This window comes from Bos indicus, chromosome 15, assembly GCF_029378745.1.
Source record: "Bos indicus isolate NIAB-ARS_2022 breed Sahiwal x Tharparkar chromosome 15, NIAB-ARS_B.indTharparkar_mat_pri_1.0, whole genome shotgun sequence".
NCBI classification, from domain to species: domain Eukaryota; kingdom Metazoa; phylum Chordata; class Mammalia; order Artiodactyla; family Bovidae; genus Bos; species Bos indicus.
The window spans coordinates 49,778,814-49,793,567 of record NC_091774.1 but is presented as its reverse complement, the minus strand read 5'-3'; the positions used below and the strand labels follow the sequence as shown (position 1 = coordinate 49,793,567).

The 14,754-nt window shown below is 38.8% G+C and overlaps 1 pseudogene; it reads right to left on the bottom strand.

Annotated features, from left to right (window-relative positions):
• Nucleotides 1-13,296: 13,296 nt before the first annotated feature.
• On the bottom strand, nucleotides 13,297-14,289 carry LOC109568940 (olfactory receptor 52D1-like; annotated as a pseudogene).
• Between the last annotated feature and the right edge of the window lie 465 nt (nucleotides 14,290-14,754).

The window sequence follows — 14,754 nt, the reverse complement described above, 5'->3', positions numbered from 1 at the left end:
CGTGATCTTTTTCATTGTGTTTGCTTCCACAATACTATTCTGTTGTTCCATATTATGAGCTTCAAGAGACACTGGTATGATTCATTATTTTGACTTTCACTAAGCTTAATTAATTGTCTATTTCTCCTAGACAATAAAACTGAAAATACTTTAAATCTAAAACCTCAGAAACTGGGATAGTTTTAGCTAAATATCTTTTGAGAAGACAGATGAAGAAACTATTCTCTCCAGATTACTTCCTGGAATTTTGTGTGGCATATTACTATTTCCTCAATCTACCCAGAATTCTTATAAGTTTTCTAAATAATATCTAGTCCAACAAAAACTTCTCCAGAAGACTTCATGAATCCAATACTGTCCTACCATTTTCCCTTTTGTTTCCTCAATTGGTTCAAACTGATTAAACTGATTCACTGAAAATATATATAGTTCTTTCTACCATTATTTTGTGATCTTGCATACTCTATTTACTCACAATATGTATTATAAAACAGAGACATTGTATTCTGGCATTTCTTTATAAGTCATTTTTCTAGTTACTCTTGACTGTGATATTGTTCATTCCTCTTTCTTTCCGAAGTTTAGTTGCAGACTAAACTTTTGTATGGAATATCATGCATTTATCATAGGTATATAACTCATTTGGGGCATACCAAATCATTACGGGTACCTAATACAGTATAATGCTTTTCTTTGAGATATACACTATTCCTGATAATGACCTAAGCAGTTTTGTCATGAGGCCATAGTAGCATATATTACCAAATTATTCAGTAACCTGAGTACCTCTCTGTTAGTAGTTCTTCAGAATCATGTTACTTATTCTCTTTAAATTTTGTTTTCTTCTTTCTGAGCTAGTGGGTTATCAGATATCAGGTCTACATGACCCCTTTCTGTTGACTGCCCTATGATTTCATATCTCTTCCCTCAGTAGTAAAGTGTTAACTCTGTGCTCATATTTCTGGTTGTATAAACTTATTTTATTGTCATCCATTTCATATTATCTTGGTTAGTACAAAAATTACCTGAATATTCTAAATTCTAAGAGAAGCAAAAAATGTATCATTTAAGACAACTGGCTCTCAAGTGATACTGCTCAGTTTTGAATCCAAAAACAACTACTTCCTAGCTACGTTGATTCTCATCAAGTTATATTATCTGGCTTTCTCAGTTCTGAATGGTAAAATGGAGATATCAATAGCAGTTACTTCAGAAAGTAATTCTAACATTTAAGAATATGCCTATAAGTTAAAGCCTGGACTTAAGAAACATTATCCAGCAAGAGTGCTTACTTTGGAATCCCAATGTTGTAAACTGGAAATAATTGGAACATTTGAGGTCTATTTTCACTAATTCTGATGATGTATGATAAAAACTTGCCAGCGAATAGAAAAGAGGGAGATTCAAGAAATAGGAAGAGTCCAGTTAGAAAAGCTGATGAGTTCTTAGAATCATTATCATAGTTATGTTTGTACTGAGTTCAGGCAAGTCTTCTTAAGAAGAAACTAATGCTTTGGCTCATGGATCAACCCTCAGAGGCAAAGCTTTTTATGTGTGAGAATTATAATTAATATTGAAAAAATATATTTGATTATTTCTAGAGGGATGCCAGCACACATCCTGGAGTAGTGAGGAGCCCAGGCTACTAATCACACTGTGGTTCAGCCAGCTGCCTAATTAAAGAAGATTGAGTGAGTGAATGTACACTAAAAATCTACTACGGCCCAGATATGACCTCATGTGTTTAGGATGCAGAAACATACAAGACTGATATGAAACATACAGATTCCTTATATAACGTGTGTTTAGAGAGGAAGGGACATTTGGGAAGCTGTATGAACTATTTAATACACACAGTGAGCAAATACTTTTGTATTGTGAAAATCTGATATAAAAATATATGAGACATTCCAAGGGAACAGAAGTTAGGCTACTCTAGATGGAGTGATCACACTGTCTCTGAGAAGTAATCTGAAATACAATGAAAATATTTTCTGAAAATTTAGGGAAAGAAATTCATGCAAAGGGAAAGAGTAAGCAATATAAATAAACAATGACACCCCACTCCAGAACTCTTGCCGGGAAAATCCCACGGATGGAGGAGCCTGGTGGGCTACAGTCCATGGGGTCGCTAAGAGTCGGACACGACTGAGCAACTTCACTTTCATTTTTCACTCTCATGCATTGGAGAAGGAAATGGCAACCCACTCCAGTGTTCTTGCCTGGAGAATCCCAGGGATGGGGGAGCCTGGTGGGCTGTTGTCTATGGGGTCACACAAAGTCGGACACGACTGAAGTGACTTAGCAGCAGCAGCAATCAACATGCTGGACAACTTGAAATTACACAACATATGTCAATTATAACTGAATAAATATAATCAAGAGCGAGAGGATAAGACAATTTGTACATAGTTGTGATGCTGTGCTTTATAGTAAGAAACAAGCATTTATTTCTAGCCCCTGTTTCTGGCACAGAGCTTTTATTTATTTATTTATTTGGGGGGTTGGCAAAAGAGTTTGTTCACTTTTATTTTTTTAATTAAATTTATTTAAATTAGAGGCTAATTACTTTACAAAATTGTATTGGTTTTGCCATACATCAACATGAATCTGCCACGGGTGTACACGTGTTCCAAATCTCTTAAAATTTCTTGAGAGGTGAGAGCAAGGAATGAGTCTTTTGTTACCTTAATGAGGTGACTTTTGGACCCAGCCTAAGGAGGGGGCTAGTTGCTAGTGAAGCCAACAATGTTATTAAAGAGATGTGACTTTCACTCCCTCTCCCTGCTACCTCCAGGGAGGGGAGACTGAAGTCTCATAAAGACATTTAAAAAAAAAAAAAGGTTCAGAGAGCTTCTGGGTTGGTGAACATGCCTGCAAAGGATGTGGAAGATCCCTACCCTTTCTGGATACCTTGTCCTAGGACTCTCTTCTATCTGACTGTTCTTGAGCCATTCTTATTATCTTTTAATAATAAACTGGTAACCGAGTTAAGTAAAATAATTCTCTGAATTCTATGAGCTGCTCTAGAAAATTAATCCATCCCAAGGAGGGGGTCATTGGAACTGCCAATGTACAGCTGATCAGCCAGAAGCCCAGATGATACCTTGGTTTGCAGGGGGGCATGGTGGTAAGTCTTATAGGACTGAACCCGTGACTTGTGGGATTTGAAACTATCTCCAGGTAGATAGTGTCCAAATTTAGTTACTTTATAGGACACCCAGCTGGTGGTGTGTGGGGAAAACCTCTCTTCCCTCATCGTGGAATGGGATGCAAAACCGTGGAATGGGATGCAAAACCATAAGTCATGGTTTCATATAAGTAGTTAGTGGGAGAGTGATGACAACGTGACAAGATTCTCTCTGGATTTTCACCCCTGTTTTCCATTACTGACAGGAAACATCTATTTGAATCCATCATAGACTTCATGGACTGTAGCGTTCCAGGCACCTCTGTTCATGGAATTCTCCAGGCAAGAACACTGGAGCAGGTAGACATTCCCTTCTCCAGGGGATCCTCCCAACCGAGGGATGGAGCCAAGGTCTCCTGCATTGCAGGAGGATTCTTCATCATCTGAACTACCAGGGAAGATCATAGACTTCAGTATGATGGAAAACTGCATGCATTTCTTTACTTTGATGCTGCTGTTGCTGCTAAGTCGCTCCAGTCATATCCAACTCTATGCAACCCCATAGACCGCAGCCCACCAGGCTCCCCCATCCCTGGGATTCTCCAGGCAAGAAAACTGGAGTGGGTTGCCATTTCCTTCTCCAATGCATGAAAGTGAAAACTGAAAGTGAAGTCGCTCAGTCGTGTCTGACTTTCAGGGACCCCATGGACTGCAGCACACCAGGCTCCTCTGTCCATGGGACTCTCCAGGCAAGAGTACTTTCAGTTCAGTTCAGTTCCGTTGCTCAGTCGTGTCCAACTCAGTGACCCCATGAATCGCAGCACGCCAGGCCTCCCTGTCCATCACCAACTCCCAGAGTTCACTCAGACTCACGTCCATCGAGTCAGTGATGCCATCCAGCCATCTCATCCTCCGTGGTCCCCTTCTCCTCCTGCTCCCAATCCCTCCCAGCATCAGAGTCTTTTCCAATGAGTCAACTCTTCACATGAGGTGGCCAAAGTACTGGAGTTTCAGCTTTAGCATCATTCCTTCCAAAGAAATCCCAGGACTGATCTCCTTCAGAATGGACTGGTTGGATCTCCTTGCAGTCCAAGGGACTCTCAAGAGTCTTCTCCAACACCACAGTTCAAAAGCATCAATTCTTCGGCGCTCAGCCTTCCTCACAGTCCAACTCTCACATCCATACATGACCACAGGAAAAACCATAGCCTTGACTAGATGGACCTTTGTTGGCAAAGTAATATCTCTGCTTTTGAACATACTATCTAGGTTGGTCATAACTTTCCTTCCAAGGAGTAAGCGTCTTTTAATTTCATGGCTGCAGTCACCATCTGCAGTGATTGTGGAGCCCAGAAAAATAAAGTCTGACACTGTTTGTACTGTTTCCCCATCTATTTCCGATGAAGTGGTGGGATCGGATGCCATGATCTTCGTTTTCTGACTGTTGAGCTTTAAGCCAACTTTTTCACTCTCCTCTTTCACTTTCATCAAGAGGCTTTTGAGTTCCTCTTCACTTTCTGCCATAAGAGTGGTGTCATCTGCATATCTGAGGTTATTGACAGTTCTCCCAGCAATCTTCATTCCAGCTTGTGTTTCTTCTAGTCCAGCGTTTCTCATGATGTACTCTGCATATAAGTTAAATAAGCAGGGTGACAATATACAGCCTTGACAAACTCCTTTTCCTATTTGGAACCAGTCTGTTGTTCCATGTCCAGTTCTAACTGTTGCTTCCTGACCTGCATACAGATTTCTCAAGAGGCAAGTCAGGTGGTCTGGTATTCCCATCTCTTTCAGAATTTTCCATATTTTATTGTGATCCACACAGTCAAAGGGTTTGGCATAGTCAATAAAGCAGAAATAGATGTTTTTCTGGAACTCTCTTGCTTTTCTCATGATCCAGCAGATGTTGGCAATTTGATCTCTGGTTCCTCTGCCTTTTCTAAGACCAGCTTGAACATCAGGAAGTTGACGGTTCACATATTGCTGAAGCCTGGCTTGGAGAATTTTGAGCATTACTTTACTAGCATGTGAGATGAGTGCAATTGTGTGGTAGCTTGAGCATTCTTTGCCATTGCCTTTCTTTGGAATTGGAATGAAAACTGACCTTTTCCAGTCCTGTGGCCACTGCTGAGTTTTCCAAGTTTGCTGGCATATTGAGTGCAGCATTTTCACAGCATCATCTTTCAGGATTTGAAATAGCTCACCTGGAATTCCATCACCTCCACTAGCTTTGTTCGTAGTGATGCTTTCTAAGGCCCACTTGACTTCACATTCCAGGATGTCTGGCTCTAGATGATTGATCACACCATTGTGATTATCTGGGTCATGAAGATCTGTTTTGTACAATTCTGTGTATTCTTGCCACTTCTTAATATCTTCTGCTTCTGTTAGGTCCATACCATTTCTGTACTTTATCAAGCCCATCTCTAATTTTCTTGAAGAGATCTCTAGTCTCTTTGCTGCTGCTGCTGCTAAGTCGCTTCAGTTGTGTCCGACTCTGTGAGACCCCATAGACGGCAGCCCACCAGGCTCCCCCATCCCTGGGATTCTCCAGGCAAGAACACTGGAGTGGGTTGCCATTTCCGTCTCCAATGCATGAGAGTGAAAAATGAAAGTGAAGTTGTTCAGTCGTGTCCGACTCTTAGCGACCCCATGGACTGTAACCCACCAGGCTCCTCCATCCATGGGATTCTCCAGGCAAGAACACTGGAGTGGGTTGCCATTTCCTTCTCCAATGCATGAAAGTGGAAAATGAAAGTGAAGTCGCTCAGTCATGTCCGACTCTTAGCGACCCCATGGACTGTAACCCACCAGGCTCCTCCATCCATGGGATTTTCCAGGCAAGAGTACTGGAGTGGGGTGCCATTGCCTTCTCCGCTAGTCTCTTTAGGACAGTGCAATTAAACTAGATATTGAGTCTCTGTGATGAAATTATAGTGTACTTTTTTTTTTTTCTTTTTAGCTCTTCAGTTTACTAAATATTGAGCTAATATGCTGGCTGCATAACAGTAAGAAATATACCAAATTTAATATAGCCATTAGTGTGTATATATATATATATATATATATATATATATATATATTATGATAACTGGAACAGCACCACCCACCTTGAGGAGTTGAGGATTAAAAGCCTAGAACCAATCCCAGGAAATTTGGTGAGGAAAAAAAAAAAAATGTTTAAAGATTTTATAAAGCTAACAATAATAATAATTCCCTCCCTGGAAATAAGCTAATTGTAAATTTGAAAGTTTGAGTCTTGGATGGACTATTTATGTTTGGGGACATTCTACATTATTTCACTGAACAAGGAGTTGATTCGATCTCAGTTTTGTTGTTTCTCTGTCCCCTATCCTTCAGAGTATTCCAGTACAACAAAGTCTCAATCTGGAGACTGTGTCCACGGTACCAAAAACCCTTCCGCCAAATCAACTGGAGTTCAGAAGGATGTTAGGAGAGATTTACTAACTTGTTCAAGAGTCCCTGCTGGCTAAATTGGGTTTTAGAAGTGCAGATACTTTTTGTTGCCAGCTGAGAAGGAGGAAAAACCAGTGGAAGTTGGTAGGATAGGGATAAGAAAGGAAAACTTTGTGACTGAGGGAAGGGGATAGGGAACTGACTGTAAGAATGTGTTGGCATAAACTTTTAAATATAGTTGAGCAACTGCTGCCTTCATTCTTTCTAACATATTCTGATATAATCTGTGTGCAGTTCATATATCTGTTGACACTTTTGCTATTCTTTCTGTGCACCTGAACTCTTTACTGTCTTATATCCTGTCTATTTACTGATTTATCAAGCTTTATTTTCTTCATGTTTTCTTTCTCTTTCTCACTTTTACCTCTTCTTCAGTCCTTTCTAATCAAATTTAAAGGCTGGATAAATGCCCCATCCTAAGCCTATTTTTGGCACAGAGAGAGAAAGGTAGCTGAACTTACCTTAAACTATTCAGAAATTATCCTCACCAATTACAACCTAGTAAACACAAGCATATCACTTGTTTTCTTCCTTTAAGCAGAAGGTAGTCCTAATCAATCTAGAAAGGTGTAATCTCTAAATATGTAATGTATATGTCTGTGAAAATCTCTAAGGATAAGGGTAACAGATGCACTTCATTATGAATATTAAACACTCATCCAAACATTCATATGCAGTGAGGATCAGGATATAAAGCCTGTTGATTCCTGATGTAAGAATTAGCCAACAAGCTGAGATATGTCAGAACCAAGTTCACTACAGCTTTCTGATTTATCATTCTCTTATCAGCAGGTTCAGTTCAGTTCAGTTCCATCGCTCAGTTGTGTCTGACTCTTTGCGACCCCATGAATCACAGCACGCCAGGCCTCCCTGTCCGTTACCAACTCCCGGCGTTTACCCAAACTCATGTCCATCGAGTTAGTGATGCCATCCAGCCATCTCATCCTCTGTCGTCCCCTTCTCCTCCTGCTCCCAATCCCTCCCAGCATCAGGGTCTTTTCCAATGAGTCAACTCTTCACATGAGGTGGCCAAATAATTGGAGTTTCAGCTTCAGCATCATTCTTTCCAATGAACATCCAGGACTGATCTCCTTTAGTATGGACTGGTTGGATCTCTTTGCAGCCAAGGGACTCTCAAGAGTCTTCTCCAACACCACAGTTCAAAAGCATCAATTCTTCGGTGCTCAGCCTTCTTCACAGTCCAACTCTCACATCCATACATGACCACAGGAAAAACCATAGCCTTGACTAGATGGACCTTTGTTGGCAAAGTAATGTCTCTGATTTTGAACATGCTGTCTAGGTTGGTCATAACTTTCCTTCCAAGGAGTAAGCGTCTTTTAATTTCATGGCTGCAGTCACCATCTGTAGTGATTTTGGAGCCCAGAAAAATAAAGTCTGCCACTGTTTCCACTGTTTCCCCATCTATTTCCCATGAAGTGATGGGGCCAGATGCCATGATCTTCGTTTTCTGACTGTTGAGCTTTAAGCCAACTTTTTCACTCTCCTCTTTCACCTTCATCAAGAGGCTTTTGAGTTCCTCTTCACTTTCTGCATAAGGGTGGTGTCATCTGCATATCTGAGGTTATTGATAGTTCTCCCAGCAATCTTGATTCCAGCTTGTGCTTCTTCCAGCCCAGTGTTTCTCATGATGTACTCTGCATAGAAGTTAAATAAGCCAGGTGACAATATACAGCCTTGATGTATGTGTACTCCTTTTCCTATTTGGAACAGTCTGTTGTTCCATGTTCAGTTCTAACTGTTGCTTCCTGACCTGCATATAGGTTTCTCAAGAGGCAGGTCAGGTGGTCTGGTATTCCCATCTCTTTCAGGATTTTCCACAGTTTATTGTTATCCACACAGTCAAAGGCTTTGGCATAGTCAATAAAGCAGAGATAGGTGTTTTCCTGGAACTCTCTTCCTTTTTCCATGATCCCACAGATGTTGGCATTTGATCTCTGGTTCTTTTGCCTTTTCTGAAACCAGCTTGAACATCTGGAAGTTGACGGTTCACGTATTGCTGAAGCCTGGCTTGGAGAATTTTAAGCATTACTTTTCTAGCATGTGAGATGAGTGCAGCTGTGCAGTAGCCTGAGCTTTCTTTGGCATTGCCTCTCTTTGGGATTGGAATGAAAACTGAACTTTTCCAGTCCTGTGGCCACTGCTGAGTTTTCCAAATTTGCTGGCATATTGAGTGTAGCACTTTCACAGCATCATGTTTCAGGATTTGAACAGGTTAACCAGTAACTAACTGTTTTTTTGCTGATCCATCTTAAGTTATGTAAATCTTGCAACCGCCAGCATGTAGGCATTTTAGCTTCATTTAATAGGTGAGAAATCTCAGACTTACAGAAGGGAAATTATTTAATCAAATTTACATGGCAATGACCAGCAGAACTTGACACTTCTTTCTAGCGCCTGCATCTAAATACTATGAGGTTTCCCACACACTAAACTCTCAATTAGCTGAATCTAAGTCATAGAAAAGAAATATGATTATAATATTCTTGTTCATCTCCTTCCCAAATTCCTTCAATTTAAAAGCCTCTCCTTGCATACAGTCATCCATATTCAAATTAGGGATAGTTTTCTAGATAATTCTTGTTTCTTTCTTGAAATACTTCTTTTTTCCTCAATTGAGTAATTACTATTATCATTATTTTTACCTTTGACTAAATATCTTAACTCACATCTATTATCTTCTCTCTTAGGTGTAGGATTAAATTCTCCTTTCTAGAATGTTTTTTTTAAAGTTATGTGTCAAAACTCAAGCTGCAATGAACCATTTTCCTTTTGTTTTTTGACCAGGCCCATGTGGGATCTTAGTTCCCCACCAGTGATCAAATTCACACCCCCTGCAGTGGAAGCTGGGACTCAACACTGGACCACTAGGAAACTCCTACCATATACCTTTTCAAAACACACATACACATGCATCCCCAGAAATACTGTTCTAATACATTTTATCTGTCTAATGTAGCTGTTGTGTACAGTGATTTGAAGTCTCATACAATTTTGAGGAAAGGGGCAAAAATAAGTTCTAATTTTATAAGTGAGTGGACTACATCAAAGGAAAGCTACAATAGTAACACATGCCACTGTAGCTTTCCATATGAGCTCTTCCAGTCTTTTCATGTCATTAAGATGATAGCCTCCAGTGTAGAGTAAATCCACTTTCACAATGGTGATAATTCTCCTAATATTGGTAATTATTATTTCTACTGAGTATTTCAATGTACCAGACTATTTTTTATGTATAGATATAGAGACGGATATGGATATATAAATATACACTTTACCTACCTACTTTAGGTGTGTTGAAGAGAGAGAACAAGCTCTTGATTATAGTGTGTTTAGACTTGGAAATGGCAACCCACTCCAGGATCCTTGCCTGGAGAATTCCATGGACAAAAGAGCCTGGCAAGCTATAGGCCATAGGGTCACAAAGAGTCAAACATGACTGAGCAACTATTACTCAGTCATTAGACTTATTAAGGTGATATAGCATGGTGACAACTTAGTATAGTAAAAGATGACAGATTTTGTTCTAAGGAGTGATGTGTATAAATCAATTCATTTTACTTGACAATTCTCTGTTGTTTTATAAACCTGAAAATAAATATTTATGTGTATGTGTATAAATTTGTGTTTTTCTTGACAGTCATTCACAGGAAGACAGTTAAATGGCAATGCTCTATTTGCCTATAATCAGAACAAAAATGAGGAGGATATGTACATTCCATTCAAAAAGATACAGATTAAGAGAATAACCCTAAGAAGTTTTCTGTGACTTCATTAAGAAAACCCCAAATGCAAGGTTATTATTTTCTGTTACTGGAACCAGCAAGAAGAGAGAACAGGAGATGACTATGGCATTAGAAATGGTTTTGGGAGACAAACAGTAGTAAGAATACAGAGATCCAAAGTTGTCTACACTCTTACACTTTTCACATTCATGACATGTAAGTGTGCCCAGAATATACCACCCATTGTCAGAGAAGAAAATGGGATAATCTTAGGAACTGAGATGACTGAATATAGAACTGTTTAACTCAAACTGGACACTACTACCCCTTACACACACACACACACACACACACACACACACACACACACACACACACACACACTGACTTGACCTAATCCATGGTGAACTTTATTTAACTATCTACTTGATAATCTCTGGAACTATTTTCTGACTTTCTAAACTCCTTAGCCTTGGCTAATTAACTATTTCCTACTCCTATCATAGCACTTGTCACATTGATTTCAGTGTGTAATATAATTCAATATAGTGTAATTGTTAAGAATGCAAATGCGGTACCAAACTTCCTACATTCAAATCCTGGTTCAACTTGTAACCATCTCTGTGATCACGGGAAAATGATATAACTTCTCTATTACTCAGTTTCCTTATTTGTAAAATGAGGATATTAAGGTGACAAACCATGTTTAGTTTACATGATAATTTAATGGGTTAACATATATAAAGAATTTAGGAAGGGCAATGAAAATGCAATTTCTATACAAGTATAATTAGATGTTATTACACCAAAAACAAATCTCCCTATGTTTCAATCAACCTTATCAAACAGCTGGAGCAAAATATTTCTACCCTACTCTTGATGTTTATATATTGTAAAGCCAGCCTTCCTCTATACCCTTCTCCTCTATGTACTAGGAAGAAGCAGTAGATTGGAAAATTTAGTAAGAATAAACTGAGTAAGTTTAATTAAGACAACTTTACCCCCCACCCCTTCCTGGAAGGGAGGCTTTCTAATAAAGTCAATGTTCTTTGGTGTTCCTTCATGTGATGAGCCCTCTTATTCTGATTAGGAATACACACTTAACTCTGGGGCTTAGTTAGAGTGATTCCTGACTCACAAACCAAATTAAGTCTTCAAAATGGTCTTTATCACTCTGGACAAGAATACTGGAGTAGGCTGCCATTCCCTTCTCCAGGGAATCTTCCTAACCAAGGGATCAAACTCGGGTCTCCTACATTGAAGGCATATTCTTTTCAATCTAAGCCACTAGGGAAGCCTCTTATCACTAAGACAGAAATTTTTGAACTCACCTTTTTAAAAAAAAATCGATCTTTTCAGGAATCACATGGGAAGGAAAGAATATATTTATTCTGTACACCTCTGAGCCCCTGAAACTTATTACAAACCTTACCTTATGGATCTCTCTACCTCACAATGAATTCTGGTCAAATATAAAATACTGGCTAAATGAATCTAAACTGAGGATGACTATGATGGATGGAATGAACAGCAAAGAAACTTCAGCCTTTGAGAAGCTGTTTTACAGAGATTTCAGTGAAATTTGGCTGTATACGGAAGGAATCACTGTGAGACTGTAGGAAAATTATGGCTTCAGAGCTCCATAGACCCCCAATCCTAGCTCCTCTACTCACCGGATTATTGAATATATCTTTGTTGAGCTGTTTCATACGGGTATTTACAATAATTAACTCCACAAAAATATTGTGAGGGTTAAGTAATTATGTATACAAACCATATAGTGAAGAGCTTGGGACCAAGCAAATGCTTAAATGTTGATCTCTTTATATCCTTAGGTTGAGTCAGGGTGAAGTACTTGACTAAAACATTTTTCCAAACATTTTCCCACTGGTCAACTAACTTCTCTGTGCCTTAATCTGCATAGCTGTAGCTCAATTTTAGCTACATCTAAGAATCACCTAAGAAATTTTAAAACATGGGTACTTGAACACTAACCCCACTATAGTTTTGCCTTCTGTAGGATTTCATTTAAACAGAATCATATAGTATGTAGCCTTTAATCATTTAGCTAAGGTCTATGAGAGTTATATATGCTAAACTATAAGACACCAAAGAAAGCAATAGAATTAATTGACAAAGAGAAAGTATTAAAAATTAACGACAATTTGGTCAACAGATTTTTTCAAAGGCATAATAAGTTCCAAAAGACTGAAGGATAATGACTTCAAAGGCTAATAAAATGTAATAACTGGAGGATAGAATTGTGTAGCTAAAAAAATCATTCAAGAAGGAGGATGAGGGACTTCTCTGGTGGTCCAGTGGCTAAGACTCCACGCTCCCAATACAAAGGGCCTTGGTTCAATCCCTGGTTGGGGAACCAGATCCCGCATGCTCCAACTAAGACCCAGTAAGGCCAAACAAAAATAATAAATTAAAAAAAAAAAAAAAAAAGATTGAGGATGAAATAAATAAATCTTCAAATGAACAGATAACAGAAAAGCTAGCACCAAAATAATCTCACTAAGTACTGTCAAGTATGTAATTAAGAAAAAAGGACATTTAATCAAGAAGAAAGGACTGAAGAAAAAATAGGAAAATTTCTAAATCTGATAATGTCTAAAATGATAAACAAATAGATATATGATATATAGCTTTTATTTTTTGCCTCATATAATTCTCCACAGATTTTGTTCGTTTTCTGGGCTATTATAGGAAATAATATTTTAATACTTTGAAAGAGAGTTCTACTTGGTAATATATCTTCCTTAATGTAATGACTGTTATAACACAGAGTATACCATTGGATGAGTTACTTCCCACAGAAAAATCTAATCCCTCTGACCATTAAGACAGGGTCTTCATGAAAAAAATAAAAACACAACTTTTAAGATAGAAAATATATTATTTGTTCATTTGTTCACATCACTCAACAACTAAGAGGATTTAGTCCAGAAATTTTGAAAACCTAAAAAATTTAAGAAACTTGTCCTGTATCTTCTTGGTCATTACCCCACAGATGATGCGGTTCAACATGTGTGAGTCTAGGAGATAAATGTCCACAGATACGTGGACATGGGGTGCCACATGATGCCCAAACCTGTGAGTTTAAAAAGAGAAGAAGGCTAGAGTATAGGACACTAAGATTACACAGACACGAGAGCCACAAGTACCCAAGGTCTTGAGTTGAGCATTCTTGGATGGGAGGTAGAAGACAGTGTAGAATATGAGGACATATGAACAAATGATCAATATGAACTCCACTCCCCCTGTAAGAAATGCAATAATGAAGCTATAGGCTCTACAGATTCTGGTCTCTGCAAAGGCAATCTTGATGAGGGCCATGAACTCACAATAGGTGTGGGAAATGATATTGGTCTCACAGTAGGGAAGACACCATAGAAGGAAAGGGTGAGGAAAGAGAAGTGCTGTGCCCCGGAATACAACTGCTAGACCCATCCCCCAAGTTACAGAATGGGTCAGAATAGCAGAGTGTCTTAATGGATTACAAATGGCTACATAGAGGTCAAAAGCCAAGGCCAGGAAGAAGCCAGACTCCATGGTGGAGCAAGAGTGAATCAGTAACACTTGGGTGAGGCAGGCTTCAAAACGAATCTCTCCATCATGGAACCAGAAGAGGCTGAGAATTTGGGCACAGCTGTAGTGCACACAGTAAGGTCAGCTACAGCCACCATGCAGAGGAAGAGGTACATTGGCTCATGGAGGCTGGAGTCTGTCTTGATGATAAACAGAAGAGAACAGTTTCCCAAGAGAGCAAAAAGGCAGCCCCAATGAAAGGGGATGGAGATCCACATGTGAGCAGCCTTCAACCCAGGAATGCCAATGAGAATGAAGGCTGATGGATGGACATCAGTCTTATCATACACTGGCATAATCAGTGTCAGATATTTAGCTTTCTCTTCATGGATTTTCCTCTAAAGCAAACAAAACCTTAAAAAACTTTGAAACTTCTGACAAACATGCCAAATATAGGGAATTGCAGGTAGTGGATTGCAGGTAATTACAACATTTGTAATTTATTTAGATAGAAAATTTTCATCATATGACTCTCGGATATTTCGTAACAATCCAAACCAACTTTTTGGTCAATCCAATGTTAGACTTGGCTTGTGCCTAAGACACTGATTTCAAAGACCTCATTCTTAATATAATCAATTGCCCTAAGGATGTGATCATTTATTGCATTGCATTTGTATATGTGAGAAAGGGAAAGAGGATCCTGTGCATAACATTAGAAAATATGATCACCATTAGTTTTATTATGGATGTTGGTTGAAAATTTCCTTTTAAAAAATTCCACTAAGAAGCTGGCCCAAATATAAGTTTTTCTCTTACTAATTAACACTTTTCCAATGCACTTTCAATATATGTTATATCTCAGAG